At 40.1% G+C, this 27462-nt stretch overlaps 1 protein-coding gene across 3 annotated transcripts in view; it reads right to left on the bottom strand.

The window, feature by feature from the left end:
* Window positions 1-27462, bottom strand: part of BICRAL (BICRA like chromatin remodeling complex associated protein) — a 141673-nt gene that overhangs the window by 34065 nt on the left and 80146 nt on the right. For 2 of the 3 annotated variants that reach the window (XR_011149741.1, XR_011149742.1), the window contains 6 exons: window positions 25760-25796; window positions 23032-23086; window positions 20925-21013; window positions 16546-16620; window positions 15216-15309; window positions 6517-6591 (listed from right to left, as the gene is read on the bottom strand). The gene's annotated coding sequence lies outside the window, so the exon portion shown is untranslated. Of the gene's footprint in view, window positions 1-5058; window positions 5102-6516; window positions 6592-15215; window positions 15310-16545; window positions 16621-20924; window positions 21014-23031; window positions 23087-25759; window positions 25797-27462 lie in introns of those variants that run through there. The other variant, XR_011149739.1, reaches the window with a different exon arrangement.

The raw sequence follows: 27462 nt of genomic DNA, 5'->3' as shown, positions 1-27462 counted from the left end.
AGGAAAATTGTACTGTAGTGACTTCTTAAAACTTGACAGAATGAACACTAAATGTTCATATATGTGGTCTTTTAATGAGCTTTTATTTGCTTTTTATTGCTTTGCCTATTGTAGTTCAGTAATTTTGTTTCTAGCGCTTTTCCCCTAAGTTATCATCATCTGACATGAAAGATATCACTAAAGACAATGCCAGGCTGGAAACAGTCATCTATTTTCTAGCTAAATCCTCTTACAGAGACAGCAGCCAGCAACTGGGATGTATAGCAGCTGAAACCGTAATGGCGCATGCAGTGTTTAATTGTGCGTATATGATACACACTATTTAGCTTTCTCTTTGTTCCATGCAGCACAAAGAAATTCTCAGGAGGCTGAGAAGGGTCATATCCATGGCTGAATGAGAAAATAACATTAAAATTATCATTATGGGCCTTCCTCCCTATGACTTATCTGGGTGAACCCTAGGAGATTTAGAGTTCAGGTTCAGTTCAGATAAACATCCAAAAGTTCACAGGTTTACCCAAACTATCTGAATCTCTAGAGCCCCGAAATAAGCTGGAAATCTCCAGAACTGCCTTTCTTGAGGGATTTCTTGCACTTCCAGTTTTGGACAAAAATCAGAAATGGAAAAAACCCCTCACAACATGAACTAAATATTGCAGAACCTCAGCACAACTCATTTAATTTACAGTCACATAGATCTATCAATTGTTTTGATGTTTTGGGATTTTTCTAATATCAGCTTTTATGGCTGAATCAGAACATATTTACTTTTTCACCTGACTTTTCTAAGTTTGTTCTACTCATTTTTACCATCAGTTTTTTGTGAGTGGAACCCAGCGCAGGTGGTAAAGGGAGGCTCTCCTACACACTTACAGTACATCTACACAGCACATTTAGTTTTTGTAGAGAGTATCTCTCCATCTAAAATATTTATTAAAGCAGAGGCTAAGAGGTAAAGAGAAGAGACAAGGAGTATAGTGAAGTAGTTTACAAAGTACTGACACTGGTAACAGATATCCCTCCCATTGGCACATGAGCTGCTGGTTTCCCTCTTTGACACTGATATGGAAAAAACATCAGCAGCCACACTATCAGCAAGAACATGACCCTCTGATCAGCCATTGTTCACTTTCCCAGAGCAGACTTCCATCTCCTAAACTAACTGTGGCCAGTCATTTCTCTGGTGCAAAAATGTGGTTTCAATCACTTAAGACAGATGATCTGTATCAAACAAAGAGCACATTGCTTTGTAGTACTTTCCGTCATCTCCTCCACTTGAACAGCCAGAGAGGAACGTGGGCACCCCTGCCACAAGCCTGCTTCCCCTGAAAGGCTGTGCAGAGCCATCCTCATCACAGAACACCCTCCCCATTCACTCAGTGATGTGTTCTATCACTTGCACCAGACCAACAAGAAGCAATTTCTTATCCTACCAAGTGGGGAAAAGACATATTTCAGAATTTGGCACTACCATCTGAGCCAATCAAAGGCCTACAGAGTTCAGTCTAATAGCAGCTATAAGAAAAGGGGTATGTACTGAGTAATTATTTCCCTGCTGTATCCATCCAGCTTCCAGGAAGGTACCAGCTTAGAGACTTCCTGAACTGAGAGTTTGCACCTGCGTCCTCATGTTTGGTGGGTACTCACAAAGCCATCCTCCTATAATTTGCCTGCTCCCTTTCTGAACATGCTGATGCTTTTGTCCAGGACAAGATGTGCCAGTGTGGTCCACAGTTTCATTGCCCTTCCTTTTGCTTGTTCATGGTCCTCGTTTAGTGAGAAACAATGAACACAGAAATAGTTCCTTATTTACTTTCTCTAGCCTTCATTCACTCCTATGGCTTTTAAAGATAACAGTCATCTTGCCCCCACAGTCACTCTTTTCCAGCCTAGGAAACCCATCAAGCCCTTTGTCATGTAGAATTCATTTCATATCATCCTTATGATCCATATCTTTGCTTTTTTCCTCAAAATCCTTTGGATTTCTAAATTAAATATTTTCAGAATTCCACATAGAAGATCAGGTGTAGACGGTCTGTGGTAGAATGCTCTTGTTCTCTATTTTGATTTTCACTCCCCTTCTACCAAATCCTAGCATTCTAGATTAGTCTGCCATCATTTTGAGGTGACATTCTCAGAGCTAGCCATAATGAGGTGTTTCCCCCCAGGTGGGAGTAGCTATTTCCTGCTAGTCATGGCATATATACCTTTTATGCTAGTTTCACCACTCTTCAGTTATTAAGATTAGAAAATAACCTGAGAAAAGAGATTCAGTCATTCAGCATCCTAATAGTATCTACAAATTTCCAGGGTTGATTTGAGTTTTGGTTTTCCTGAATAGTTTTGTGTCATTAGCAAATCTTGTCCTTTTACTGCTTATCCCCATTTTTAGATCAGGAATAATTTGAGTAACACAGAACAGATTTTTGTCAGTAACCTTTTACTCCTGTGGTTGCCATTCCTTCTATTACATCATTGTTATGTTCTAGATAATGGAGGAAGTGTTTTCTACATTGTTTTCACCCATTTCTTGGAGGCTTTCCACATCCATCCCCATAAAAGCATGAAATACCTCTTAACTGACATGAGTTATGAGTTACAAAAGCAACACCTTTCTCCTTCTTACCTCTTGCTGGGTATCCATCAACCCTATGATATATTAGCTCTTTTAAAAAAGGACCTGATGCAGGAAGTTCAGCTTCCTATATTTATTTTGTTTTTCCTGGTTGGTTTGTTTTTTGGTTTGGGCTTGGTTTTGGAGGGTTTTTTTCCAGAGCAGTTCAGTGTTGATCTCAGGCTTGCCTCCTATCAGCATTGGCTCAAATGCCTGAAATTACCCAATATCCCAGAAATGTTCTTGGGATTTTGGTCCTGTCTCTCCTCCTGCGCAACAAATCTTGAGCCTGCTAAAATTTCACACCCTCCTGAAAAAAACCTCCCAGTCAATCAAGCAGCTGAAGCTCTCGTTTGCTGCTCCATTCTAGAGAAATATGTCTCAGGGGGTCTGTGCAGCCACAGATGAAATGCAGCAGGTTTCAGCATGAAACCCTCTGTGGCTCCAGCAGCAGGTGGGAGTCACTGTCCCAGTGTGCTGCGCTGGGGGAAAAGGAGGGGCACACCACACGTGAGCAGCCAGGCACTCACGGGACATCTTCTCACCAGATGGTGCATCAGACCTGTGGGAGCTTAACTCTTAATTAAACTAAGAGCTAAGGGCCACATTCAGTCACAGCATCAGTTTCCTCCAAACCAGATGTCGGCAAAACGCCACAAAAATTGCATTCAGTGCAAGCCCAAACCCAGGCTGAGGGTGGCCACTGCCCAAACCTCATGTACCATCCCTGTCAGGCTAGGAAGTTTTTTTCAGCAGCAAACTGACAGCCCCTTTGTTCATCAGGTCATCATGCCCTGAAAGCCCTCTCTATTCTGCGTGGCAAACCTGAAACCAACACTCCTGCAGCACAGCACTGATGCTAACCAGGTACAGAAAACAGCCTGAAACAGAGCAGGAAATTGTCTGTAGGGTTTACTCAAAGCTTCCCAAAGCATCCAGCTACCCTAGTTTTTCCTAGCAGCTCATCACAATGACCAAGATACCCTGTGTGCTGGAATCCCAGAGGTGCACCAGGCTAAGAGCAAACTGGCAGCAGGTGTCTCAGTGGATAACCCTACTAGGCATTTGGAAAACATGGATAAATCTGTGAAGCCTTCAAAATCCTCTGGATAGCATTTTCAGTAAGTGAATGGAGAGAAATGAAAACACACCCAGGCCAAGCTGCATGGCAGCCCTGCATCTTTGCCTCTGGGTTGCCTTCTGTGCAATACAATGATTTTAGAGAAGTGAGGGCCATAAGGATGCAAAGAAGCAATAATGATTTAATTTATTTGGGTAAAACCTGAAGCCAGCAGCCTATCTGTAATGTTATTTGTCAAGCAATGGTAACAGAGTAGTACAGGTTTTTATATCCTGGGCATTGACTCAGTGTCAAATATTTAATGAAAAAAAACAAGAAAAATTAAAAAGTAGCTGATCCAAGGACTGGCAGTGACTGTACTCAAGGATCCAATCCCTCCGTTACCTCCAGTCCCCTCCTCTCACTTCTCCCCAACTTTCCCCTCCCTCTCTGCCTTTCTTACTTGGAAGATGTTATTGTTTAACATGGCACATTCCCAAGCTGCTAGACCAGGACAGTAAAATTATTCACTGACTTTACTGTACTCTTCTACCAGTCACTCATTTTTTAAGCTTTCAGCTCTCCTTCCCTCCACCCCCACCTCCTCCATTCCCCAATGAAATTTGCTTTTTCCCTTCTCTCCCTCCCTTTTTGCTAGGCAGAATCTGGAAAAAAGAAATCAAGGCCAAACTCAACAAAACTACTGCTGCGTAAGAGCAGTCCTTTTTCACACACAGATGGTCAGTCAGAAGAATGAGCGCTTTATAAGACAGACATCGTGCTGGTCTTTGCAATCCTGTTCCCCCGGACCTCAGCAGGAATTTTTCATCACCAAAGTGGATAATAACTCTGTCAGACACCTCATACACACAGGTATTAATAAAAAAAGAAAATACTGCAGTGACTGATTTTACAAGAAACTGGGAATCTTAATGTGATGGTTAAAAAATGCACAGGATGATTATGCACAACCAATGGCTGTGTCAACAGGGGTTTATGGCAGGTTGCTAATCAGCAGGGAATGCACTTATGTGTACAGCCATGGTCTTGCACTTTATGCACAACATTTCCATGGCCAAAGTCCATGCACCGTTGCACTGCCATAAACATGCACACGTTGTGTACTTGTAAATGCCCAAGCATCTACAGGCTTCTCCATGTTTGCATGTGGGAACCCCATTTTCATGGGTAGCAGCAGCTTACAGCATCACTGCTGGATGCAGCAGAAGGTGCCAGCAGGTACTCATGCCTTTATTTCTCAAATTTGTCTTAATCTACAAATGGACTTATATATATTATTTTAAAGGAAAATTTAATCTTCCCCCAACTGAGTTTTGATGACAGAAGAAGGTAGATTCCCATCATTGTTAATCAGATGCCGGACCCTCAGCTTTTCTTGTGATAGATCCAGAGTGTCAAGACCACATCTGAAAGGCACAGACAGCACAAGCATTGGCTAACCCAGAAACACAGCTCTCTTTGTTTAAAACAGAAAAATATTTTCAGAATCTCTACATTTCCCTACAACAAAAGAAGCAACGCTTAAGAAAATCCCAGGAGGAAGCTTGAAGTAGGAGCTCTGTTCTAATAGATAGCTTTCTTCCACAAATGGAAATTCATAACACTTTTGTAACCCAGCATTTTCAAATTCAAATAGAATGAAATTATGTGTGAACTCTTGCACTCTCGCTTCATTAGTCATTCCCTTCATTAGTCAGATGAGAAGGGGCAGCAGTTAATGCTTCTGCTTGTGACAGAAGTTCTCACAGTAACATATTTGAGAGCTATCCTGACATTAAAGTTAAGAATGTGCTCTGTATTTAATCTGATTCAATAAATGCAAAGAAGAGAAATGATGGCATCTCGGAAGCTTTGAGATGGTTGCGTTCAGAAACAGAAGTTAATGTGTGACATCCTTTTGTCACCAGCAGAGCATTACTCACAAAGCACTGAAGAGTTATGGTGCACAAATCCCTGCTAAGGACTGGTGCTTTCCACAGGTTAAGCAGTACCCAGTCTTCACACCTCCATCCCCATTTTCCCTTGAACACAGTGGTAAGAAATACCCTCTTCCTACTCTGACTCCCCTATTTCTCCTGCTCCCCCCTTCACCAGTCTCTATTTCAGAACCATTTCTTTGCACTACTGAAGTTTCTGAGAAAGGAACACCATGAACAACATCACACTGATGATTTGTACTCTCCCCGGGGTGCAAAATTAATTTGGGATTTTGTTCAGCAGCTGCCAAAGATCAGCATATTACTTATCACTAAAGAGATGCACGGACAAAGCTACAAGTGAAGATTGCCAAGAAATGGGCTTTGCTGTGCCCACCTCAGTTTGGTGCTGTCAAGCCTTCAGCTTCATTTTTCCAACATAATGAAACAAATTAAGTCAGCCTTTTCAGCATCAATCTCATCCATCATAAATTAATTTTTAGGGGCATTTTCCCATGGATTCAATACAAGTGACCTGGATTCCATGCTTCTCTTTTACACCAATCATAAAAATTAACAGTAAGTGTTCAAAATGAGATCTCATACATATGGAGCATAGAATAAGATTTAGAAAAGGTTAAAAGTGTTTAGAGACTTGGGGAAAAAAGTTGAAACAGCAAGTCTCTGAAAGTAACAAAGTTATTTGAAACAAATTTATATTAACATAGCACAAATAGATTAGGTATTAACTCTGAATGCACAAAAATCACATATAGTCCTATTTTCAATCAGTCTTTTTAAACTTGTAGACACTATTTTTAAATTATTATTCATGACAAGTGCTCAGACTTCAGCACAACAGCAAAATTTTTATTAAAGAGGGTGAGAGGAAAGGAGAAACTTACCATAAAGACAGGTTCTTCAGCAACACTTATCTCAGTGATTCCCAAAACTTTCTCTGGCATGGATGGTGCTGACCTCTGTGAAATAGAAGGTAGGATTGGTCTGAGGAGGAGGTTAGCAGGCCAGTCCCTACAGTAACCAAATAAACTTTTTAATTGAGGATCTTAAAAAGGGTAAGAAAAAAAATAAAAAACCAACCAAACAAAAACCCAAGAACAAATTTTCCTCTGCAGGAAAACACACGACGAAAAGGAAAAGTGTGTATTTCAATGTATATTCTCACTTTCTTCCTCTGGATGCCTCAGTCTGACAATCTGAATTTCTCCTCCTAAGAGCATCAGCTGCAATGATTACCACAGCAGCAATTTTTTGATGGCTAAAGGGGATGAAAATCTACAAACAATTAGGGTGATGCATCCTCAATCTCCCACATTTATCAAGCCAGCTTTGGAGAATTTTATAATGCTACATGAGCTCCAGATTATTTAACAGGGACTTTTGTGTTTTCTTTGAGAATTTCACTTTTCCCAGGCTGGGTTTCAAAATGTTTCCATCTTAGCATGAAAATAAGGGAGGGTATAAACCAACCCTGCAGTGCTCTGGCAACCTTGTGAAAGGCTGAACCATATGTCTGTGAATGATCTGACAGGGGCTGAGACCCCAGGCTTGTAAAACCAACCAGCAGACTTCAGTGCTCTCAGTGGAGGCAGGATTGATCCCTGGCAATCCAGGATTATTAGGGCTGTATTTTTTTAAGCAGAACAGGGAATGTATTTCAGCTGGATTTTAACGCTGGAAAACTCCTCTGATTGTAATGGCATTACTACCTTTCTAGCTCCCCCTTTGCTCCTTCCCTGCTTAGTTCCTCCTGCCAGCAGCTCCCCACCTTGTCCTCCAGCACACAAAGCTCTTTCTCCATCTCAGCCTCAGTCACATAAACTGCTCAGAAAGGCAGAATCCCCAGGCTCTCACGAAGCTCCTGCTGAAATTAATGAGACTTGGCACCAGATCATCTTCTAGAGAGTGATTTGCAAAAGCAACACCTTACTTTTGAAGACAACACAAAAATCACTTCTTCACTGACAGTTTTTGCCCTCAGTTCTAACTTTTACCCAAGTTAGGAATACTTTTTGCTTTATATCTGACTTGACAGCTACTAATACTGCTGTGAGAACATACTACCTGACTTTATATGATTTTGAAAGAGGAGAGAGAGCAAAGATAATAGTTTCATTATAAGTTATAAGTCTCTGTAAATCTCTCCACATCGAACCATTCCTGATCTCCCAAGAGGGACTCTCCAAACACTGAAGCCATGTCTATTTGGCAAGAACTACAGACAGGGATTTCTTTTTTAGTCTCCTTCGTCTCTACAGAGGGCAAAAATCTTGGATAAAAACTTTGGCCCAGAAGCCTTTTTCTTAACTTGCAGCAGTTAGAGGCACAGGGATGGTTTTAATAGAGTTCTGTAATGACTCTATTGCTGCTTTTTATGACTATTTCTTGGAGCAATAAAGTGGCAGAGGCAATGATATTGAATCACTAACTTTTCTGCAGTGAAGAAGAGAGCATAATTAGTCCACAAAGTTATTTTCATTTGAAGGCCCAATGCATTTCTAGCTCCTACAAAATGCAGTAAAAATTCTTTTTCGCCTGTGTGCTCCCCTAGTGAACATCAGGAGGTGAACTCATGTTGCCCAGATACTTAGGGAATAACTTTAAATGTCCCCTTGACTTCTATGTTGTGATATTCCTGCAACAGTTCCTCAGAGTGTCTGTGATAGAGCCTATCAGTGCTCTCTGGACCACCCAAGGATCTCCGGCTCTCCAGGGAAGCGCAGCAGTAATGGGGAGCTCCACAGCCTGGCTTTTCCCACCTGTGCAAGTACAAGGCAGCGCCCTCCTGAGTCACATCCAGAGGATGAATCAGGTCCCAGGTGGGATAAATTCCCTCCTCTCTCTCTTCACTGACCTTGGAAAGGGTTAAGGCTCCTAAGTTAGGTACTCTAATTTGATGGCAAAAGCAGAAGAGGATGTTCTGCTCACACAAGTAGTTTTTCTAATGACATGGGCCTTGCAAAATAAAGTGAATATTTTTCCCCACAAATCTTTATAAAGGTGCAGACTGAGACTGAGAGACCTGTACAAGGGCTGCGGGGTAAAACTCAAGTTCCACTGAAGGAAACTGATAGTTTTTACCAAAGATTCCAATGGCACTGGAATTTCTCCGACTTATGCCCAAACAGCTAGGTTTGTTGGCATGAGATCCCCCTATCTATTCAGTAGAACACTTATTACACTTTGAGTGTATCTAAAATCACTGTCTAAGCCAATCACAGCAGAATACATGATTCTCATTAACCAAAACCAAATGAGTTTCCTCTACAGTTCAGTCTTGCTACTTGTAGCTGCGACGTGGTGTTATGCTGTTCTCTAGTAAGGTATGTCAAAAACACAACCAAAGGGGGAAATTATTTCATTTCCAAAATAAATAAATGCCTTTGATCAGTACTAACACGCAAAAGGCAGGTCTTTAAAGTTAAGGGACATGAAGGAAATTGGTTCCTCACAAAGCTTCAATTCGCTTTCAAATTATCTCTCACACAGTGTGTACAAATACTCCTAACCAAACTTCACTGAAAAATGGATTCTCAATACGTTTATTTACCTAATAGTTAACACAAGGATAACAACACACATGCAAATTTAAAATAAAAACATATGTGGGGATCTTTTGCCCCAAACAAGAATTTGAAACAGATGTGCTCTTTTAACTGTATTTCTTCACCCAGTGCTTTTCTCTTCACTGTTTGTATCTTTAATGTATTTTTTTTCAAAGGTACAGAATAATTTATTCCCCCTTTTATCTGACAAGCATGGCTTTCAAATAACATATTCTATCTTTATTTCTTGCTGGCATAACTCATCCATATCAATTGGTGTTTTGCACAAAGGGAGCTGACTGCAGCTCAACCGTAAGCTGGGATACTATTTTCATTAGAACTGCATTTAAAAATCAACATAACAATGTTGTAGGATGAAAACATTATAATATTCAACATTGTTTCTGCAAGTTCTGTATTCTTCAATCTTCCATTATACTCATGTTTTTATTGGACACTTCCATTCTACTTCTCTCCACGTCTTCAATAGCAGTGCCTAATGTTTAGAAGGATAAATTAGCTGCAGCAGCTTTTCAGTCCCAGAACCAGAAAATACTGGAAAGTATATCTGATGTCTCTTTTTCTCCTCAAAGCTTACATTGTATCTTTTGCAGAAAAGCATTAAAAATTCAGTAAAGCAAAATTCCCTGGAGTAGCGAAACACAAGAGTCAGCTCTCTACCCAATGGACCAAATCTGAGTGAGCTCTGTAAGATTCAGATTTCAGGGCATGCCCACCTACACTGTAAGTTAGGAAATGCTCCTAAATTTCTACTGGACCTAACTGGCAGGGTGTAGGTAGCCAGGGAATGCAGGGACTCTGTGTGGTGGAGGTCCAGGGCTGGTCACCACTAGGTCCTGCTTGCTCCAGCATTGCTGTTGTCCACCTCAAAATGGAAGCTCGATGGTAGAGCTCTCTAATTGAATCAGTAATTACAATTTTGTGTTAATTTGCAATAAATTAAATAAGCAAAATTCCCCGTGTCAAGCTGTTTTACCCATGACAATCTCAACACTTAGGAAAATCCTTTTCTGTCCTTTTCCAGTGTTTTCATTCAGCCTTTCCAGTGTACTTGTTCCATAACAGGACCTCCAACTGCATGGCTGCTGGCATCTTTCACCACTGAACCCTGCCACATTCACCATGAGTAATTTAACCATGAGTGAAGAGAAAGTGTCTTCAGGTGACACAGGGCATTTTTTTTTCTTTTTTACCACCCTTACTTAAAATCTTCCATATATCAGAATTGGGAGTTGACTTCTTAGTATTTTCAGTGGTACTGGTATCTTCAAAATACTATACCCAAAAGCATTTTACTGCATAGTATCAAAGACATTACCTTGGTAACAGCTGAGCAAAACCGACGTTTTCAGCACCCAGGAAATGTCAAAGCTTCATATAATTGAGAATTTATAAGATAAAACATTTCCAAAAAAAAAAAAAAATTAAATTCAGTTGTTTAAAAATGTGATAATTTCATCAAATAAGGTAAGACTCTTCAAGGTGGATGTCAAAAGACTTATTTCTGGCCCAAATGCTCAAGCCTCTGGCTTTGTTGGGTATCTGATTCAGAGCATGTAGCTACAAATACTTTATCTTTTTAATACTTAAGAGTTAGATTATAAATGAAACAGGGTACTTTTTTCCCTTTTCATTGCTCTGAAAAATGCTGGAATATCATGCTGTATTTTTTTGTCCAAACAAACGCATTCACATGATGCAGATACCTGACAAAATTTAAAGCTAACATTTAAAATCTGGCAAAGCCAAAGAGACTAAAAAGAGGGTCTTATTTAAGGGTGTCTTATAAAAATAATTTTATGAAAATGGAGAGAAGAGACAGGCGAATTCAATAACTGGAGAATTTATTAGGACCACGATTAATTTGGATACCAAAGAGTAAATTACAATATTGTGGGAGCTTTGGCATACTTGAATAAATGCAGTTACACAACAATCAGACAGAAGGGGGAAAATGTATTACCATCCTGCAGACCTGGTACTTCTCCCTGAAAGTTCACAAGAGAAAACCAAGCTGCAATGGCCCTATACCAATCAAAAAACCTATAAAAGAGAGACAGGGAGATGGCACTATAAAAATCATAATCAGACTCAGGAACCAGACTGAGTGAATTACATGCTGGCCTTTGAGAAGCAAATCGAAATAATCAGCAGAGAAATCCAAGCAGCATTTGAACACTGACCATTGGAAACTAAGAGCAGCAGCAAGTTTCCGAGATTTTTCTTTTTTTTTTAAGTGAACTCAAGCAAAGCTAATAAAACTTGGCAATTGTTAACATACCCCATAACTACAGGTTTAATAATGTCCCATAAACTTTAAGAATTTCAAATTCATTGCTGCAGAGCAGCTTATGCATTCATTTTGCAACACACCCATTTTCACACTCAAAGACATCAGAAAAGCAGATTATAGTTTATTTTTCTTTTGATAAAGAAATTAAGCAGATTTTGGCAGCTTGCCACCAATTTGACCCCATCTCCCAACTTCCCCCCTGCCCAAATACTATAAATTAATCTTACACTGGTTGAGGGAAAAAAAACCTGAAAAACTTCCAACATTCAAGTCCTTTGGCTGAACCTCTCAGGGGCATATCCCATGGTGACAATCGTTAGTCTTGACTATCTGAGCTGGCCTTTTCCCCAAAACTCTGCCTATAGCACAAATTTCCATTTTCTCTTGGTCTAGATGTTACTGTGATCAGCAATTTCTTATTCATATTCTCCAGAAATACCCAGCACGGCATTCTTCTTCTGGACTAGCTGCTGGTCTCACACAAGGACATTTGCAGAGTAACCTCACTCAGCTGCAGTCAGTCCAGGTTTCCACTACGAAGCGTAAGAGCAGAGTATGGGCCTGCAGAGCGAGTCCCACAAATCAGGAATTAAATGCAGGAATTATTCAGGGAGAGAAAGGTTTTAGTTGATTTTGACTGCAAGGCAGATTAGATGAAGGCTTTTATAACTTGTCTGCCTAGCAGTGAATATACAAAAAAGTGAACAAATAATACAAGGGGACTCCCACCTTACAGACACTTAAGTGAAGTGTACACAAGTTATCCTAGGCCAGTTTTTAACATAACGCTAAGAACACTGATATCCCAATCTTCCTTTGGAAAATTTAACCACTTTTTTTCTGATACTGACTCTGCAGTAGTTTCCTACAGTGCTAAATCCCCAGCTTCTTCACTTAGATGAGCAACCAACTGAAATGATTTTTCAGGACAGACCAAAAATGGAGGAAACATTCTAAGTTCCTAACAAGTCTGAATTTCATGAAACAGAAATCTGGTTGTTACATCACTCTATGAAAAAATATTTATATTGGCTCTGGCTTTAAGGTTACATTTCTCAGTTCATGCAAGTGGCAGGAAACATGCAGAATCTAATCAAGAGATAGTCCACAAGGCTTGTTAGATGAAATGTTAAATAAAGAGTTCTTATGAAAACAAAAAGATGCAGCTCAGGAAATGAGCTTGGTCATCTCACAACTCTCTGTTGTTCCACAGCCAAGCATTGGCTAAACATTAGATTACCATTGTAAACAATACACAGGGAAAAAATTGCTATCAGGATTCACCCTAAAAGTAAGTCTTGAAGAGCACCTAAGTGACTTATGTGGCTCAGCTTTGTTCTTGAATCTGACTTAAGAGAAATTCAGATCTTAATGAAAACCAGGGAATGTAGGTTTCAAAGTCATACACTTTTAAAGAATTTACTTAAAATGTAAAATACAGTTTTATGCACAAAACTGGAGAACGAGCAAGAAAATACATTTACAAAATGTGAACTTAAGAAAAATCCTTTCACGTAGAAGAGTCCTTTTTATTCTTTTTTTACTCTCTTTTTATTTTTCAGTGCAGAAGGTCGGTGTTACTATAAAATAAATAACATGAAAGAGGCGGAAGAGGACAGGGGAAATTGCTCTGCAGAAGAAAAACAAAGAACAGCAGTCACAAACTTCTCATGAACTCCTGAACTACCAAGTTAACCAAGGTAATCTATTGCTCTCCTCCATACTTCTAGTCCAGCCCTTCTTTCATCTCTTTGGCCTCGATGCTGTAACTTGTGTGCATTCGTAAGGATGAACTACGAATTAGCACAGTGAATGTGATCTCTGAGTTTCCAGTGGGGTTCTCAAACTGGTACACATCAGCCTCAGATGAAGCATTTTTCCAGCTGTTACAAGTGTGACAGCAGTATCTAGAATTAATATCGTTGCCTCTGTTTTTATTTGACAGCATGACTGCCTTTACATTTCAGGGAAAGCCTGTACAAAGGGATGGCTTCGGAGCTTGGCTCCCGTATGCGCTCCTAGCTCGTAACACGGTGAAATTAATAGCTATTTTTATTTCCTCTGGCAGGGAGTTTTGCAGTCAATGTAGGATTGCATCTCCTGTGACCACAGGGTTTCTCAGATTTCCCAACAGTTTAATTGCTCTATGCTACGTGAGGTTGCATTTTCTGAGAGAGAAGGAGCTATCTGGTACAGCCAGGGCTCTGCAAAGCAGCCAGCATTCCTGAAACACAGTCTTTGTTCAGTGACTAGTAGGGAAACAAAATCAGTAAAATTTCAGTGGATAAAGAATCACAATCAAATATTAAGCTTATGCTTAAAAATTACTATCAGATAAAGTCATGAAGGAAAAGAATTTAAAGCAAAAACTTGACTATAGAATGATTTGTTTAAGTATCTTCATTTCTGATATTAAAATTCTATAACCCCTTGATTTCTAGAAGGGGAAAAGGGGGGAAGGGGAAAAAGAAAGAGACAACCAAGTGAGTTGGATGTCTGGACAATCAATGAAACATGGACAATCAATGAAAATACTTGGTTTGTTTTTACTTTCCTCTCTTCCTGAATGAATTAATGAAACTCTTGAACTTTGGCCTCTTTTTTAGACTAGAGCAGCAAGGAGACTGCCTGACTTAACATCCCCCACAACCCACAGCAATGCTGATGGAAGATTTTAGTGTGAGAACACTGTGTGCTCATTTGGCATTGCATTCCCTAGAGGGAATATGGTAGACAGTGTATAGATTAAATTTAGCTAGATTTGGATATTAAGATACAATACTTGGTGCCTTGATAGAAAAGATCAAGAGAGGTCACTCTGTGTGGTTTTCTTTGTAGGTTTATAGTGCTTTTGCCTTCCTCATTTCTTTTTCCTTTTCTTTTTATGGCATTATTGTTGAGTAGCAGACAACCATTCCATCTTTCTTAGTGATGCTGGTTAGACAATATAGGAAGCTTGTGTCAGGTAGATAATCAGGATTCTCTGAAGCACTCAAAGCCCTTTCAGCATGCTTCATAATTGATTTCAAGTGTCTGATGAAAAGTCAGGCCCTGTGACACAGTTCTCCTTTGGCTTCAAAATCAAACGGAGAAAAATTCCTGCCACAGGACAACCAAAACTTCAAGTCTGAGTGTTTTCTGGGGTTTCTAGTTTTACATGAAACACCACTATTCAGTAGGTATCCTCAGCACTGCACCAGCTAATAACAACACAGCTATAGCTGTCTGCAGCCACTGCCTTGCAGACAATAAAAAGACTCACTTTTAAAGAGTGGTGCCAACAACAGTTTCAGGTCATTTCCCCACTGGCTTTTCCTGTCTGGAATGCCTTTCAGAGTTTTGGCTCTGTTGACACTGCAGGTTAAATGAAACAAAAAATCCAAACACAAGCCACAAAACTCAGCAACTCAGTCTTTTTGATCTACCTAAGTGTTTTTAAGCCTGCTCATCACCATGGGATCCAAGTACCCCTTTTCACATTTCAGTGTTTCCAAAACGATCAAGTCATGGTAAGACCGTAATACTTGAGTGGCTGTTGCAAGAAAAGACTGCTTTAGAGAAGAAACAAATCCTTTTCCCTAGAAATAACCCTGAACAAGACAAATTAGAGGTGGAATAGGAGAAAAAATAACACGGCTGTTTTTCCTTGGCAAAAAGATTAGTAGAGTTGGCAACATATGGAAGCAGAGTTGTAAAGAGTTGGACGAAAATGCTTTCCTCTAACCTTCAAGTGCAAAGAGGTCACAGTTCTTTCAAAGAGCTTCCCTTGGGATAACGTGAATATGGATCGTCCCATACTTCATGGATTGAATAACCATCTGAAAGGAGAATAATTTGAGATAAACTGAGATTAGTTTCTTGCATTGACATCTGCTTGGAAAATCTAGTGCAAGGATCATTTGGCTTGCTATGTTAACGATAATACTGCCAACAACCAGTATCTAAACACTGAGAAATTTGTAAAGATCTGGCACATTACATCCTGCTTAATAAATTCAAAGATTTGAACATGACAGCGTATTGTAATGTAGTAATATAATATAGTAAATTTGCAGAGCCAGATTCAACCCATAAGGAGACCCAACACTGATTTCAATACACATGCTTACTGCAATAATGCGAATTATTTGAATACATACTTAGCCGAATGCATACTAACAGCACTACGTATGGAGTGAAGAAAAATTGTGCTCCTTTTTTCTCTGTATTTTATGTAATCAGGGAAAAAATGTATTTTTTCATACGTATTTGCATTTATATTTTTGCAATAAGAAAAGTATACATTTAAATAATAAGGCAAGGTTAACTGTTGAGAAGACGTGGCTGGCATGCTTTAGTTAACATGAGTTAACAAAAGCAGTCATTTCAAAAGAGGTATGGTAAGTTTTTGATGAAAGGAAAGCAGCCAAATCAAAGAGAAGATCTGCTTGAGTCCCCCAACACAGACAAACTGGTCAGGGGACAATGAAGAAAGGGACAGGATAACCACCAAGCATCAGCTTGGGAGAGGCAAGTTAGAACTGGTTTCTTGATTCCTCCACAGCAAATGATGAGACTGATCACCTACTGGAGTGCCTGAAAAACAGCTCCCTGTCTGTCTTACGTTGTTACTTGGGGAGTCAAAATGAACACCCAGGATAAAAATCCTCGTTCTGGAAGTTCCATTGGCAAAGTTTTACCATACGTCTTTCCCACAGAAAGACGAAAGTTTTCAATTATCAGAGATTAGTCATGGTATATCCGCTGGGATGGGCTAACCACCACGGTCATCTTTTCACTCCCACAGAACACCTGATGGGAAGACTGTGGACAGAGCAGGAAGGCATCTGGAAGGGCCACAGGCTGGGCATAACATTGGACAATCCCTATGCTTCCGCAAGATAGAAATGGAGAGGCATAAAAGAAATGGCCATAGACTAACAATTCCTGTTCTTGTTCCAAAAACAGAGCCGTGTGAAGAGTGAAAGTTTTCTCCAACAACTACATTCCTCTGTCAGTAGCAAACGTGGGAGAAGTGACCCAGTGCTGTTTTGTTATCCAAGACACAAGCATACCTCTTTGGCCACATAGAGAGAGCTGGTGGAAGCGGAGGGGGAAGCTGGGCAGTGTGGAGAGATGGCTCGCTAATCCTGTCAGGAGAAAAAGTGTTTCACGTCACTCAACAGCATCTCCACAGGGCAGTTGCAGGAGAAGCGCTGACAGCCCCTGAAAGGAATCACAGCCAGTCGTCCTCCAACAGGAAGAGGTCGGCTTTGACATGAAGCTTATAGGGTGGGGGAGATGAAAGCGTGGGGGAGGGACATCTGGGCTCCATGTAGGATTTCACCTTCCTCAGCCCTATGAGCAGTCCCGCCTGCTTCCAGCTAGCCTGTCCTTTCTGACCCCTTCACGAAGCAGTTCTGTAGCTCTCATTTCCCAGCTTTCAAAACTTAAACTTGCCAACCCTGCTGCCAAAAGCAAAGACAGGAATAACATTGGAGTTGATAGCTATTTCAACCTAAGGAAGAGCTGCAGGGACAGAGCAGGGGATTATTGCCACATGTGACACAGAGTACCTACCATACCACAGCACACGCTGATAAGTACATTTTGCAACCAATTTTACAGACTTAGCCTGCTTTTCTTTAGACAATGTTTAGTCACTTTCAGTCAGTGGTGCACTTGAATGATTCTCAGCAGGAGAAGCAGTAAATAAGTGTAGGCAAAGAGGTGAAACATCTACAGAAGGGATGAAGTCACCCAAAACATCAACAGGGTTAAATAAGAATGCACTTTAATCACATCATAAATGTCTACATTGGCACAGAGTTACCACCTCCACTGTAAAAATCAGAAATCATACAAAATAAATGTTATCTACGTTCTACCTGGCAGCCACAAATCTTCCCTGAGTTCGTGGGATTCATCATCCCCACACCATGACAGAGCACTCCAAGGGACAGGGTGTTCAGCTGTGGCCAAGGACCTAAATCTTCCTCCCAGAAGACACTTCATGTTTTTAAAACACAAAGGTGCCGGGGTTAGAGATGGGCACCTGGGGTTTTGCACAAGATATCCCTAACTGTCTAGGAGGCTTATACAGCATTTTTACTGCAGCACACTGCCTGCTTAGTGCCACTCTCTCAGTGGCAGCAGCCACACATCCCTCTCAGAGACCCTTGTCCTTCTCTCCTAGCCCTCAGAACTCCTTGAAAGAGACAATAATTCTGGCCTCAAAAAGCAGGTGAAAACTGCTATTTTCTGATACATGACATCATATAGGGCAGACCCTCATCCATCAGTGGGGAATAAAATTCAGAGGTCTGGCTGCTCCTTTGCTTCAGTTGCACTTCAACATCACATTTTCCCTGCTTTGGTGGATTAAAGCTGAAAGGCCTTACAGGAGATATGTCTGTTACAAGGATGTAAACAATAAATAATCATAGGAAAGAGAAAGAAAGACTGATTTATTGAAGACTATTCACTTTTATAAAGTAAATAACTGAACTTTCAATTTAAGTGGACATTTTTACTGCCAAATAAATCTCCTTCCACAGATATGAGAAGAGACTTCATGTAGTACACGGAAAAGGAAATGCTAGAGAAATTCAGATAGTGCCAGTGAGCAGACAGGGCCAGACTCTTGATAGATGCTGTTGGTTTAGACCAGCCTAGGATTGTTTATATACTCATCTGCCATTGAATGACAGTACTGCATAGCAAGATATAGCAGACTTAAACAAATTGCTGTTGAGTAAGGGAAAAACAGCCACATGCCTATCCCCAGCAGCCTTTCCATCACAAAAACTGCAAGGACCTTGATATTTGCTTTGCCCAAATATGGACCACCAGGACTTTTGAGATCAGCTCCTAAAGTTAGGTACTGCATCTATTTTTATGCTTTTAAATGTCATACTTCAAAAAACATTTGAGTGCCCAGCAGTTCCCCTGGACCACAAAGGGAAGTGGCAACTTTCAGCATTAGATAACTGATCTATCTTTGTGGATTCTGATGGAGATGGGACTGTGGACTGATATGCATATCCAGAACCAGAGTTCAGGAATGTTCAGTATTGACCACTACCTGCCTTGTTGGGAAAGTTCTCCCAAAGGACCAAAGGTCAAATTATGGTTACTAGACAGAGAACCCCACTGTAAATGAGAATGGACTGATATATCTGATGGGCCACCACAAGTACAATATTTGTACCTGGTTTGTTACCCGAATCAGGTGCTACGTTTGGACACATCCAGTTTCTAGTAAAGATGTATGTGACCTGAGTTTCTTATCACTTCTGAGAAATGTTCAGGCCAAAACCTGAGGTCTTAATATCCTTTGCCAATTTCTGCTCTGCAGTTTCTATACAGTGCCGTGGTAGAAATAACACCATTTTCTTGGTCTACATGGATTATTTCAACAGCCTAGAGAATTTAAAACCTACCCTCCTTAATTTTCACCAGCTACTCCCTCTAACTGTCCTTTTCCAATGAACCAAAGCTTATTTCTTTTTGATCTCATTTCCCACAAATTCAAAGTACAGTTGACATTCCCTGAAGTAACATAACAGATATGGGTATATCTAAAACATGTGAACTCAGGAGAGATTTGGAAAGTTTTATGTATGTGAAATAATTGAATTCACACACCACTGACTTTTATCTCAGAGGATGGCCACACAAAATGCTGAGTGTGATTCCTAAGTGATGAGATACTACTGCACTCATTAGATTTCCATCTGACCTGATGGACAGTCTTAACAATTTTATGGAATGTGATCTATCCCTCAGGCTCAGAGTGAACTCTGACAGGTTGTAATTTTAAAGCTCCAAAACATGAATTTGTGGGAGAGACTTGCAAATCTAAAAAGTTTTTGTATGAATAAAACCAGAGAATAAGACAACTATGGGAGAAAGGCGGGGAGAAGAAAGAAATATATCATGCATATTTTTTTATATTTGTTTTACTGTTGTACTTCACTTTATTTTCAATTAGTCTACCTCTGAGACTTCTTTTATTTGTTAGCTTAAAAATTAGTAATCCTGACTTTAACAGTAAAGAGCTGGTTAAGATTATTCTTCTTCCTGGTGCAAATACAATGGATCTTCCAAAACACATAGTAGACTTTTCTAAGTTGTGGCTGGTGAATTTCAAGAGCTCCCCCTGTTTTGTGACCACATACAAGAAAGCCACATTTCTATAGCCGAATCAAGCAGATTGCAGACTTTTCTCTAGACTTGGAGCAGGCTTTGAAGTCCGAGACTCAGAGTGATGAAATTAAAATGCAATAGGACATTAGTTCACTGAGTTCATGTACCAGCAAAAATCTGTTGTAAGATTTGAAACTGAAGTTAAAAGCACAATAAAGATACAAATTCCTGCTAATCTGAAACTTTCTCTTTCTCACCTTGTCATAAAAGCCCTTTGTGCCTGTAGCCACAGTCCCTTATCTATCCTGCAGACTCTGCCAAAAGGAAGCTGACACCTCATCAGAAGATATCTGGGGAGAATGGTACTGCTTGAATCCTGCCTCTATCTTCAGAATGATATTTTAGTCTATAAGGGATGGCAAAGGATTTCCACAGGCAGATGAATCATCAGAAAATGTAAGCGAACAGCTCATAAAGAACATGTCCTCCTCATAACCAGCCAGTTGGTTTTCAGTTTCATGTTCTCATTTTTAAAAAATACAAATTCAGCTGCGACTGCATCTTTGCCTAATGCCTCTGAATTCCACTTCCCTAACTGCTACCCTGGAATTAGAACCGATTTAATAATCATTATAAATGCAAATAGGATTTTTTTTGTTCACTGCCAATACTACTCTGGTAGCTGCTGTGGTAGTTGCATAACTTTACAGTATTAAATGTTAGCTATCCCCTTTAGCAGAAGCTGAGCACTACAGTTTTTCTAAAGAGATCAGAGTAGGCAAAGGAAGCCAGTGCTGTGTGTGAGAGACTTAAGCCTGCTCAGCTACCATGTGGTGTCTGCAGCTCCTGTAGGACCTTGCAGGGTAAGGCTGAGCAGGCACCAGTTATGCTGCAGTAAAAAAAGATACCCTTTAGCAGTAAAAAAATACACAGAGCCACTTCCTGTCTTATTCATTAGCAATGTTTCCTCTTTTTTTTTCCTCCATGTGTTTACATGGCATTTCTGCAAAAGAAATCTTGGACACCTAAGATTTTTTGCTCAGTCATTGGTTTTGACCTCTTGCATATCAAAGTGCAACTTTTCATGGATGCCCCTTTACTACAATATTTGATTCCAGAGGAACAGTTCAGCAGAAACAGAGGTAACGATGAATACAGAATAATGGAAAATGAATGACAGGTAATACTGATCTTTATTCAGGAGTATCTTTTATTGTGCATGGCACAGTCATTTAAAATACAATTCTCCTAAATACTCAGGAAAAACAAAACTTGCAGTTAGCAAACCCTTTAAGTGTGTGCTTACCTTTAAGCCTGTAGAAATGTTAACTGGAGTAGTCATGTGCCTGGAGTTAAGCATGCTTAGAAATACTTCACTGGACTCAGAGCCAAAATCTGTTTGCAGTATGGTTTGGGAATAGCAAAGGACAGAGAACAAAAGGAACAGTTATTCAGAATTTGGACAAATAGCTGTAAATACATTTTTTGGTGTTATTAAGTCAATATTGGCTCTGCTCAGCACACACTGACTGAACACACAATCCTAACAATCACAGCTGAAAAACACAGACCGTGGACGTTTATTGATTTAGACAAGATCACTCCTCACAGGAGAGTGAGCCTCTAGTTTTACAGACCTTTTAATTCCCTGTACACCATTCCTTTCCCTTTTACAAATCTCCTGCTGTGAAACTCTAATGCACTCTTGAGACACTAAAAATCATGGAACTAGCTCTGCAAATTGTCCATCAGCCAAAAGAGGAAGCAGCTCCCAAGACCAAGGAGTTTAGTTGCTGCTATCCATGCTGGTTTTGTCCAAAAATAAAGCAACAGAGTCACTACATACCAAAAACTGAAATGTTGTTGCAAAAGATGTAATAGCTGCATATCACTGGTTTTTCTAGTGGAATTACCCTTTAGCCATCTCTCAAGCCCCCATGAAAAGTACCCAATATCTGGGGTGTCTACAGGCAAAAACCATTAATTTCTTACTTTCAGCAAATCCAACATTCCATGCAAATGGAAGTAATTTCTGCAATACAAAAAGTCCTTTCAGAAAATGCTGAGCTGATTAGTACTATGGAAAAGTGGAACTAATTACTGTAGTGATATAACAAAAAAAAAAAAATGAAGTTAAAAATTAAAGCCATCCAATTCTTGCAAAAAATAGTGGCATATTTCCCACATATGCAGCCTTTGTGCAACTGAGTAAAAGTATGAGCAAGATAACCACAAACCTCCCAAACCCATAAATGCAGGTCTCATTGCAAATCCTTAAGGACCAGGAGTGTATCAAAAGCCTGTACAAAATGTTCACTCCTAGGCTCTATTACTCTTCAGGAACTCCCCAAAAGGGCCAGTTTGCTCCCAAAAAATGAGGTTCACCAGCACAAACCTTATCTGTTCTTCCAATCCCATGTGAGCTCAAGGCAGAGACCTTTCGCTGGCCCTTCACTCCATGGTAAATTTCACCTTTGGAAAACAGAGGCCATGGGCTTGTCTGAACAACACGCGCCCCTTTTTTTTGAAAGAAGACTGTCAAGGCTACAGAGCCAACTCATTAACCTATCCCCCAGCAGTTCCATCTGGATGGTCTTATCTGTAGGAATCTGGCCTTTCATTTATTTTTTCAACCACCATTTGTGACAGAGTTTCTTAAAAAACAGACTCATGACTTATTATTAGCACATGGGCAGGTCAGCACACTGGTTTATTTGCTGTTAACCAACATCCTAGCATGCTGTGTTTAAAATTTCCAGAGGGACTGTGAATAGGCTATAAAAGTAGGAGGTTGAATTCCTGAAGGTAAGAGCTTGTGATGGGACCACTGTCACAGCAACTCATACTTTCCTCTGATAACCCTTGAAAATCACTATGCAAACACATAGAGTTCAAACATATGTGAGTCCCTGACAATTCCCTTTTTTAAAGGCACTTTGATGACTGGCCTGTAACACTTCAGCTGTGCCACTCAGGGAATAACGGGAAAAAAATAAAGCATCAAACTTTGAAAATGTGCAGTCCATCCAGAAAATGTAAAAGAAGGGAAGAAGCCAGGATCAGGAGAGAAAGGAAGGGAAAGACATAAGAGAAAAAGAAAATATTCCCACTAAAGCATATGCAGCACAATGCCTGCAGGCTGTTATAGAGAATAAATACTCCCATCACTCTTGTCAGGGGCAAGCCCTAAGAACAGGGTTGTGACCAGCTGGACACTGGGGACAATGCTTGGAAGGCAAGATCCCATTTTCTACCTGGCATGTCTATCAGATCTCAGGCCATTCAGAGCTTCACCCCTAGAAACACTCTCCAAAGTAGCTGTGCCCCTTATTTTTGGAATATCACGCATGCACACAGCTGGACACCACATCCCAGGAAATTATTCCTAGTGGAAGAAAAAAATACAGCATCACCTCCAGAAAGAATTATCCACTCATGGCTTTCATCTTGCGCAGAGCACTGAAAAGCCTGGAGAGAGATAAATGTCTGTTATACAGGGATTTACACATTTCATCCAGACAATTGACTTAAATTTCAAGCATGAGGCCAGAATTGATCATTTATCAAGTTAATCTTCATGATATATTTAGTGTCTAACCATAATACCTTCAATTGCTTTCACAGTCAGCAGAGACTGGGCAGGGGGAGAGCACCTGTTAAGAATCAAGAACTGAAAAAGAGCTGTGCAGTAGATTGGAGTTATAAATACTGGCCTTGATCCTGCAAACTCTTGGCATCCATGGAGAACCAGTGTGAATGAAGCTACAACTGGCTGCCTTAGTGGTCTGATAATTGTCTATCTGTATTAAGCAGGGACCATCTTCTTAATTCATTGTGAGACAGGGAAAAGGATTAAATGCTCAGCCATGGTCCACTGTTTCTAGCCTCATGAAATGAAGCAGAAAAAGAAGGTAACTTGATTATAGCAGTGACTTAAATTGTTTTGGTATCCAGCAGCTTCCTTTCACCACTAGTGTGATGCTTAGTCATCACTAAGAAACTTTGGGTTTGCTTCTCACTCATTGTATTGCTCCTGCCAAAAGCAAGTATTAAAATATATTCATATAGCCATTGATTATTCATTAATCATTGATGAATCCCTCCACTCTCATTTACAAGATAGCTTTTTTAAATCATGAGCTCTTTCAGCCTATTAATGGTCAGAATCTTATTTTCTTTCCCGAATGAATGAAAGCATAGTCTTGCAAGTAATATTTGAAACCCACAGCACCAGCTAAAACTGTGAAACCTCTGACTAAAACTGAAAATTTAGTAAGTAAACATCTTTAAAATGAAATCAGTCATTTCCCAAAGTTCTGTGTCTTAAAATTCAAAACTGAACATTTTAAATTATTTTTATCTTTGCTGAACTGAAGTACAAATGCCAGAGAAAATACTCCAAACTCTATATGGGGCTTACAATTTAAATCCTGCTGACTTTTGGTAAAACCTATGCTCCTGAATCTCCTGGATAGATTTTCAACAAAGCTTTGTCTTTTTTGTAAATGACCACTGCCAATTTTTAACATTTGCTTTGTTTTTCAGGCTATCCTTCCTAAATGTGACATTTAATTTTATTTTTATTGAATTGCTCCCCTAGATCAGTTTAACTGAAAACAAAGAGAGTAAACTGTTCATTCTTAAAACCAAAGGGTCGTGTGTGTGCCATGGTAAGTCTAGAAGAGTGTGTGTAGGCCAGTTTCTTGGCTGTCTGTAATCATCACACGTCAGTAAGTGCTGACTTACAGCAATACTACATGCTGGGGGGAAAAAAAATGACCCCTTAGATCTCTAATTAAATCACCCTCTTCCCTCCCTCTAGCTCTACCCTTTCATTTGATGACCACTTCCAGAACCAGTGGGAGGGGGGAGGCAGCTACTGGGGATTGAGCAGAGGAATGGAGGAGGCTTCGTGGGTTGTTTTCCAACCCACACGTTGTAAAAAGTGGTTTTTCATTCTGATTTTGTACAACACCTCGACACCACAGAACCCTGGATAAAGACAGGGTTTTCAGCACTCCTGTAATTCAATTAATGGACTTGGAGGCCACTGAAGTTATTCTGTGGTGTCACTGGGAGACAAGTTGGGGGGCTGCAGCTCTACAGTCACAGATTCAGAGGAATACAGTTACTTCCAGTCCAGACTTAAATATTGGCATTGATATAGTGACCAATTGTAAGGGAGTGTTTTCACTGCCCAGATGAATGAGAAGCTCACATTCAAAATCATTGCTGCATGGAGTGTCTAAACTGTACTTTTACGTGACATTTTGCCTTCAGTTCAGTAAGCCCAAGCACAGATCACTAACATGTGAAAGTCAGACACTGAAGAAAGACTAAACCTGTAAATTTGCATTTGTACATTTCTTAACTCTCTGGGGTGAGATCTGGATTACCTCTGATATGCAAAAAAAAAATTAAAAAAAGAATGATGATGTCAGGGTGAAAATTCCCACATGGGTAGCAGTGAAACAATGCTGTTTTGTCCATTTATACCCAAGAATGGATTTCATTTCAAAATGGGGGATAAGATACAGGATCTGCATTAATTACGAGCAATTTGAAAAACAGCAAGAAGTACAAGCGAGGCTACACAAGGTAGATGAAAGCTACTTTGGTCTGACTTTTGCTTTCTTTTCTGAACTGCTGCTTCCCTAAGTGGCAAGCAGCGGAGGTCAGAGGCCAAACGAAAAGGATAAGCGTCAATGGGAGGCCCTGTGGTGTGACACAAGTGCATAGTGGTATATTGTCCACAGCCCATGAAGAACTTGTCAACAGCTCCGTGAGAATCCCTCAAAGGAGCGTCTACAGTTTCATTGCATCCTGCTCCCTGGAGGCAGTGGCAGATACCCAGGGAAGCAGCAGCTATAAAAGTAGGATGGCTCTCTAGGAGCTCTGCTGTCTTCGAGTATTTGTTTTATATATTGGCAAAAAACATTATCAGTAGAAAAGGTTTCCAAATTACTGGGAAGTTCTACACAAGCAAGAATAGCTAGATCAAAATTTAATTATGCCTCAGAAAGCTAGATGTCAAAAATACAAATGATATTTGCTAAATTGGCTCGTATTTGAGCCCCCACAAAACCTTCTTGTGACATCCCAATGCCCAGACTTGCACTCTCCTGTGAACCATGAACTCACCTAAGCAGCACATCAGGCTTTGATGAACCCAGGTTTCCTGCAAGGGAAATAACCAAGACATAGTGTCCTTTTCATGAAAAATTAAATATCAAGTTATCCTCTGAGATGCAACCTCCTGCAACAGGCAAGCTCTAATTCCTTCTCCCCACTGCAGTTATCAAGGACAGCATGAAAAACATCTACCAATACATGAAAATGGTCAGATTTTTTCAGTCCTGGTATACAGCTAATGGAGTTGAGCAGAAGAGAACTTTTCTCATAGTTAAGGAGAAATTCTGCCTTCCTAGAATAATCAGTTTAAAAGTATGCAACAGCACACACATTGCCTTTGTTCTGGTTTTATATAGCTCCTGGAACAACTGACTAAGAGCCCAGGAAAGGGCTTTTAGGCCTAACATCATACAAGTAATAAATCATCATCCTGATTCTATTTTGAACAGAAACCAAGAAATAAGCTTGAACTGAATTCCGTCTGTAACGATACAGACAATAAAGAGGTTCACCAGGAAAAGAAATCAGAAGAAACTAAACAGCATCTGTTTGGTGGATAAGGCCCAAAAGTGTTGAGGATGGACATGCAGTCAGGTTTATTCATAAAGAAACAACAGGACTAATCAGAGAGTGAAAGTGTAGGGGAGTAAAAAGTGAAATAAAGTAACATTTTTTCCTCTTGGCAGTGGATTTTAAAGACACTGCATCTTGTGTTTCTGCAGAATGGGTAAGAAATGGGGTTTGGGGCTGCAAAGCTCATTTTAATGAATCTCTTCTGTCTCTAAATGATTCAAGCATTCTGTATTTTCTACCTTACTCTCCAACTCTCCCTTAATCATAATTTTAAACACAATAAAATATGCAAGAAATGAAGACGGATCCCAGTATCCCAGTCACGTAACTTTAATGCAGTGAAGGAATTTTTGCCATCTGAGAGGCTGAGTCAGATTTCTGTATTACTTTTAACCATTTGTAGCTGCCTACAGGCATTTCTGTCAACTTTTCTGACTTTCAGCTGTGTTACTGCAGATCAGCTGTGTTGAGATAAATGGGGTTATGGCAGCATAAACCGAAACACAGAGATGAAGCAGACCCTGGCACTGTAAACATGATGCCATTTGTGAGATGAAATGTCACGTGTTTACATCCACTGCTCCCCAAACCAGAAGAGCTCAGACTGTCTCACTGAGCAAAGCAAAATCGAGAGCAACAAGTTTTTGGAAAATTGACTGGCAAGTAACTAAACCATAAGTCATAAATATTAGAAGATGAGTCAAGCTTCTCTGAATGAAATACTGCCCAAATCATAATAAAATAAATACTTTATGATTGTTAATAGCAACAGTAATGTACAGTTGTTTAAACTTCTGAGGGGTCTTGAAAATGCTGGCAAATATCAGCCAGCCAAGCCTGACAGCATCCCACACCTTCAAGAGACATTCAGAGACACTAGAAGCAGCATTTTCAACTCTGAGTTGAAACCAAGAGTATCCAACTTGAATTAAGTCTTGCTGTTCTCAATACTGGCACCTGCATCTCCTGTTGATCCTAGCAGGAACTGTGACTTCTTCAAATCTATGAAAATTTGGGTTTCAGACCCAGGCCAAAAGCTACCATTGGAGCACAGTCCCTCTGTTCCAAGCAAGGTATTTGCATGTTTATGCCAGAGCCGAGTAGACAACGTCCAAGAAGAGTCCCAGCCCCTGGACTGA

This window comes from Aphelocoma coerulescens, chromosome 3 (assembly GCF_041296385.1).
Source record: "Aphelocoma coerulescens isolate FSJ_1873_10779 chromosome 3, UR_Acoe_1.0, whole genome shotgun sequence".
Taxonomy (NCBI): domain Eukaryota; kingdom Metazoa; phylum Chordata; class Aves; order Passeriformes; family Corvidae; genus Aphelocoma; species Aphelocoma coerulescens.
Note: the sequence above shows the minus strand (reverse complement) of the source record. Positions and strands in the feature narration are given on the sequence as shown.